The sequence below is a fragment of the Lathyrus oleraceus genome, chromosome 4, assembly GCF_024323335.1.
Source record: "Lathyrus oleraceus cultivar Zhongwan6 chromosome 4, CAAS_Psat_ZW6_1.0, whole genome shotgun sequence".
In the NCBI taxonomy this organism is placed as follows: Eukaryota; Viridiplantae; Streptophyta; class Magnoliopsida; order Fabales; family Fabaceae; genus Lathyrus; species Lathyrus oleraceus.
The window spans coordinates 157,998,531-158,004,525 of record NC_066582.1 but is presented as its reverse complement, the minus strand read 5'-3'; the positions used below and the strand labels follow the sequence as shown (position 1 = coordinate 158,004,525).

The 5,995-nt window shown below is 39.9% G+C and overlaps 1 pseudogene; it reads left to right on the top strand.

Annotated features, from left to right (window-relative positions):
• The first annotated feature begins 4,889 nt into the window (after nt 1-4,889).
• Nucleotides 4,890-4,989, top strand: LOC127077372 (uncharacterized; annotated as a pseudogene).
• Nucleotides 4,990-5,995: the final 1,006 nt, after the last annotated feature.

Below are 5,995 nucleotides of genomic sequence, written 5' to 3'. Positions count from 1 at the left end.
ATAAATTAAAAGAATAATTAAGGAAAAAGTAGAAAAATAATAATAATAATGTAAGGAAATAATAAAATAATTGTGGATTGTCTCCCACTAAGCGCTTTGTTTAAATGTCGCAAGCTCGACAAAGAAACTGTTAAATATAATCTATTAATCCTGGAGGCATTTCGTCTAAGTGTAGGATTTGCGAATCTTCGTTGGTTTCCACATAGTGATAGTGTTTTAGACGTTGCCCGTTTACGGTGAACGGTTCTGTGGATTTGCCTTTAATTTCTATCGCTCCACTGGGAAAGATGTTAGTGATATGAAAAGGACCTGACCATCTGGATCGTAGTTTTCCCGGGAATAACTTTAGTCTAGAGTTAAATAAAAGGACTGCGTCGCCTTGCTTGAAGATTTTCCTTGATATACGCTTGTCATGCCATTGTTTTGTTCTTTCTTTGTAGATTCTGGCATTTTCATAGGCGTCTCTTCTGAGTTCCTCTAATTCGTTTATGTCAAGGATTCTCTTTTCGCCGGCGGCCTTATAGTTTAAATTCAGATTTCTAATAGCCCAATAGGCTTTATATTCTAATTCTACCGGGAGGTGACAGGATTTTCCATAAATGAGCTTAAATGGGGTCGTCCCTATGGGAGTTTTATAAGCAGTTCGGTATGCCCACAAAGCTTCTGGTAATTTCAATGACCAGTCTTTCCTTGAAGTGGCGACTGTTTTTTCTAGTATTTGCTTGATTTCTCTGTTAGATACTTCCACTTGTCCACTGGTCTGAGGGTGGTAAGGTGTCGCTACCCTATGTCTCACGCCATATTTAAACAATAGTTTTTCGAGTACCTTGGATATAAAGTGCGATCCACCATCACTGACTACTATTCTTGGGATGCCAAATCTCGGAAATATTACATTCTTAAAGAGTCTAGTTACTACTCGGGTGTCATTTGTTGGAGAAGCTATAACTTCGATCCATTTTGATACGTAGTCAACTGCCACGAGTATGTATTTGTTACCGAAAGAGGATGGAAAAGGTCCCATGAAGTCTATTCCCCACACGTCGAAAATCTCTACTTCCAAAATACCTTTTTGTGGCATCTCGTCACGTCTAGATATGTTTCCTGTGCGTTGACATCTGTCACATTCCTTAATAGCCGCATGTACGTCCTTCCATATAGTTGGCCAATAAAAGCCGGCTTGTAGGATTTTAGAGCAGGTCTTGGATGTACTTGTGTGTCCACCATAAGGAGCTGAGTGGCAATGTTGGATTATATTTTCTACCTCTTCTTCGGGTATACATCGACGGAAAATACCATCGGGGCCCCTTTTGAAAAGTAAGGGATCATCCCAGTAATAGTGTTTTATGTCGTAGAAGAATCGTTTCTTCTGCTGGTAAGATAAAGTAGGTGGAACTATTCCGGCAGCTAAATAATTGACGAGATCAGCGTACCATGGTGTGACAGATATAGCTAAGGTGGTTTCTACTTGTTTGTCAGAGTTATTCTCTTCCAAAGTAGCTATAAGTTTATCGTACGAGAAATCATCATTAATTGATGTTCTTTCCGGTTCAAGGTTCTCAAGTCTAGAGAGGTGGTCTGCTACTACGTTTTCAGTTCCTTTCTTGTCTTTGATTTCTAAATCGAACTCTTGTAGCAACAAGATCCATCTTAGGAGTCTAGGTTTAGCATCCTTTTTTGTTAAGAGGTACTTGATAGCAGCGTGATCAGTGTAAACTATTATTTTGGCTCCGACCAAGTAAGAACGAAATTTATCTAGCGCAAATACAACTGCTAGGAGTTCTTTCTCGGTAGTGGCGTAATTCATCTGCGCTTCATCTAGGGTTCTACTTGCGTAATATATAACGTGAAGCTTTTTATCCTTTCGTTGTCCTAAAACAGCACCTACAGCATAATCGCTGGCATCACACATTATTTCGAATGGTTCATTCCAGTCGGGTGTCTGCATTATGGGTGCGGAGATCAATGCTTGCTTAAGCGTTTGAAATGCTTCTAAACAGTTATCGTCGAATATGAATTCAGCATCTTTCATCAATAGTCCGGTTAAAGGTTTAGTTATTTTAGAGAAGTCTTTGATGAATCGTCGGTAAAAACCGGCGTGTCCTAAGAAGCTTCGTACTTCTCTCACGGTTCTTGGGGGTTGAAGGTTTTCGATTACCTCTATTTTGGCTTTGTCTACTTCAATTCCTCTATTTGATATGATGTGTCCTAAAACAATTCCTTCTTGTACCATAAAGTGGCACTTCTCCCAGTTAAGTACTAAGTTTACTTTTACACATCGCTCAAGAACTCTTTCTAGGTTTTCAAGGCATTCTTCAAAACTTTGTCCGCATACGGAAAAGTCATCCATAAATACTTCCATGATGTTTTCGAGAAAGTCGACGAAAATTGCCATCATGCATCTTTGAAAAGTTGCAGGAGCATTACACAGGCCAAACGGCATTCGTCTATAAGCGAAGGTACCAAAAGGGCATGTGAATGTTGTCTTTTCTTGGTCATCAGGGTGAATGGGTATTTGAAAGAAGCCTGAATAACCGTCTAGATAACAGAAATGTGAATGTTTTGCTAATCGTTCTAACATCTGATCAATGAACGGTAAAGGGAAATGATCTTTTCGGGTTGCTTTGTTTAGTTTCCTATAGTCAATGCACATTCTCCATCCCGATTCGATTCGTTTGGTTATAGTTTCCCCTTTTTCGTTTTCAATAACGGTTATGCCTCCTTTCTTTGGTACTACGTGTACAGGACTAACCCATTTGCTATCAGATATAGGATATATAATACCTGCTTCTAATAACTTGGTTATTTCCTTCTTCACTACCTCACTCAGGATCGGATTTAGTCTCCTCTGGTGTTCCCTAGAGGTTTTACAGTCTTCTTCTAGCATGATGCGGTGCATACAAATAGAAGGACTTATTCCTTTAAGATCGGTGATGTTGTAACCTAGTGCGGTTGGATACTTTCTTAAAATATGTAGGAGTTTTTCCGTTTCGAGTCTTCCTAGGTCTGCATTAACTATCACAGGTCGTTCAAGTTCTAAGTCTAGGAATTCATATCTCAGATTTTTGGGAAGTGTTTTCAGGTCAAGGGTTGGTTTGTTAAGACACTGCGTAGGGTCCGGTGTTATTGCTAAACATTGGTTAAATTTGTCTTCTACAAGATAGTCGGATGATTTGTCTTCTACTAACTCTGCTTCTTTTATGCATTTATCGATGATATCCATGAAGTAACATGTATCTTCTATTGCAGGTGCTTTCAAGAATTGGGAAAGAATGAACTCAATTTTCTCTTCACCTACTTCGAAGGTGAGTCGTCCTCGTTTTACGTCTATGATTGCACCGGCAGTTGCTAAGAACGGTCTTCCCAGTATAATGGGTGTAATATCATCTTCTCTAATGTCCATAATTGTAAAATCAGTTGGAATGTAGAATTGACCTATGCGTACGGGAACGTTTTCAAGAATTCCTACAGGATATTTGATGGAACGATCTGCTAGTTGCACAGACATTTTGGTTGGTCTTAATTCTCCCATTTCCAGTTTCTTACATATGGATAAAGGCATAACACTAATTCCGGCTCCTAAATCGCATAAGGCTTTGTCGATGACAAATTTTCCTATGTGACAGGGTATAGAGAAACTACCCGGATCCTTGAGTTTAGGAGGCATGTTTTGGATTATAGCGCTACATTCGGCAGGGAGTGTAACGGTTTCGCTATCTTCAAGTTTCCTTTTATTAGAAAGAATTTCTTTTAAGAATTTGGCATATGAGGGCATCTGCGTAATCGCTTCGGTGAACGGGATTGTAACATTTAATTGTTTAAGGAGATCAACAAATTTTTTAAATTGGCCCGCATCTTTGGTCTTAATAAGCCTTTGAGGGTAAGGGATCGGCGGTTTGTAAGGTGGTGGAGGTACATAAGGTTCCTTCTTTTCTATGGTTTCCTTATTACTCTCTTCCTTCTCCTTAGGTCTATTTTCTTCCTCAGCTGACTTTTGAAAGTTTTGGTTTTCCATCCTTGGATCAGACGGTCCTTCCACTTCCGTTCCACTTCTTAATATAATTGCATGAGCGTGGCTTCTCGGGTTAGGTTGGGGCTGTCCAGGAAATGTACCAGTTGGGGCAGCAGTAGGCGCTTGTTGTTGAGCTACTTGTGATATTTGTGTTTCCAGCATTTTGTTATGGGTAGCCAGGGCATCTACTTTACTTGCTAATTGTTTAATTTGTTCTCCAGTGTGTACATTCTGGTTTAAGAAATCTTTATTGGTTTGTTGTTGGGAAGCTATAAAGTTTTCCATCATGATTTCCAAGTTGGATTTCCTAGGGGCGTTATTGTTAGGCATGGATGGGTTCGGTTTCTGATATCCCGGAGGTATAGCTGGGGCTTGATTTGAAGATTGTCCGGGTGCGTATAAAGCGTTATTACTCTTATATGAAAAGTTTGGATGGTTCTTCCAATTTGAGTTATAGGTATGCGAGTAGGGGCTTCCTTGAGCGTAGTTTACTTGCTCCGCTTGGATTCCTGTTAAGAGTTGACAATCCGTAGGAGTGTGACCTTGGATTCCACAGACCTCGCAATTCTGAGTTATAGCAACCACGGCGGTTGGAGGTGATACATTTAAACTTTCAATTTTCTGGACCAGAGCATCCACTTTTGCATTAACATGATCAAGGTTACTTATCTCGTACATGCCAGTTTTCGTTTGAGGTTTTTCCACCATTGTTTGTTCGGTTCCCCACTGATAGTGGTTTTGGGCCATGCTCTCGATAAGCTGGTAAGCATCAGCATAAGGTTTGTTCATTAGTGCACCACCTGCAGCGGCGTCTATTGTTAACCTTGTGTTGTACAAGAGACCATTATAAAATGTGTGAATTACTAACCAGTCTTCCAAACCATGGTGTGGACAAAGTCTCATCATGTCTTTGTATCTTTCCCATGCTTCGAAAAGAGACTCGTTGTCTTTCTGTTTAAATCCGTTTATCTGGGCTCTTAACATAGCTGTTTTGCTTGGCGGAAAGTATCGGGCAAGAAAAACTTTCTTCAACTCGTTCCATGTGGTGACAGAGTTGGAAGGAAGAGATTGAAGCCATTTTCTAGCGCTATCTCTTAACGAGAAAGGAAAAAGACGAAGTCGAATTGCCTCTGAAGTGACACCATTAGCTTTAACAGTATCAGCGTATTGGACAAATACTGATAAATGAAGGTTTGGATCCTCGGTAGGATTTCCAGAGAATTGGTTCTGTTGCACTGCCTGCAACAACGAAGGTTTAAGTTCGAAATTGTTTACTTCGATTGCGGGTGGAGCAATACTTGAATGCGGCTCATCTTGTGATGGAGCGGCGTAATCTCTAAGAGCACGAGCTGGTTCTGCCATCTCGGGTATCGAAGGGAAAATGTTTTTGAAATCAGGAAGTTCTACAGGAGGGAGATTGTTTGCAGCACGATATTCCCCAATTCGTCGTAAGACTCGGAGATATAGTTCGATATCGTTGATTCGTAAATAGAGTGGCTCGCCTTGTGAACGAGTGTGTGGCATACAAATCGACGATAGAAAGAAAAGAAAAAGAAACCTTAGTCTCTACAGCGTAACAGAAGAGTTACGATATCGATTAAATAAAAGTCCCCGGCAACGGCGCCAAAAACTTGATCGCTCGACTTCGTGAGTCGAATTTGGGGTACAAACTGCAAGTGCACAGTTCTATCGCGTAGTTTTAAAAGATATCGATCCCACAAGGACTTATGAATCGATATACCGTTATCTAAGGTTACTTCGTAAAGCTAAGGTGGATAATGTTTGATTGTTTGGGGGAAAAGCTAAAAACTAAACTAAGATCTAGATTAAATATTAATAAAGCAGATATCGGTATGTAGTTCGTCGTAATTAGGGAATTAATTCTTTGTCGGTTTCCTGGTTTTAAAATAAATCTTTTCAGTTGACTTTATTGATTAAAAGTTTTATCTCAAACTCTCGCTTTGTTGAATAAACCATGATTTT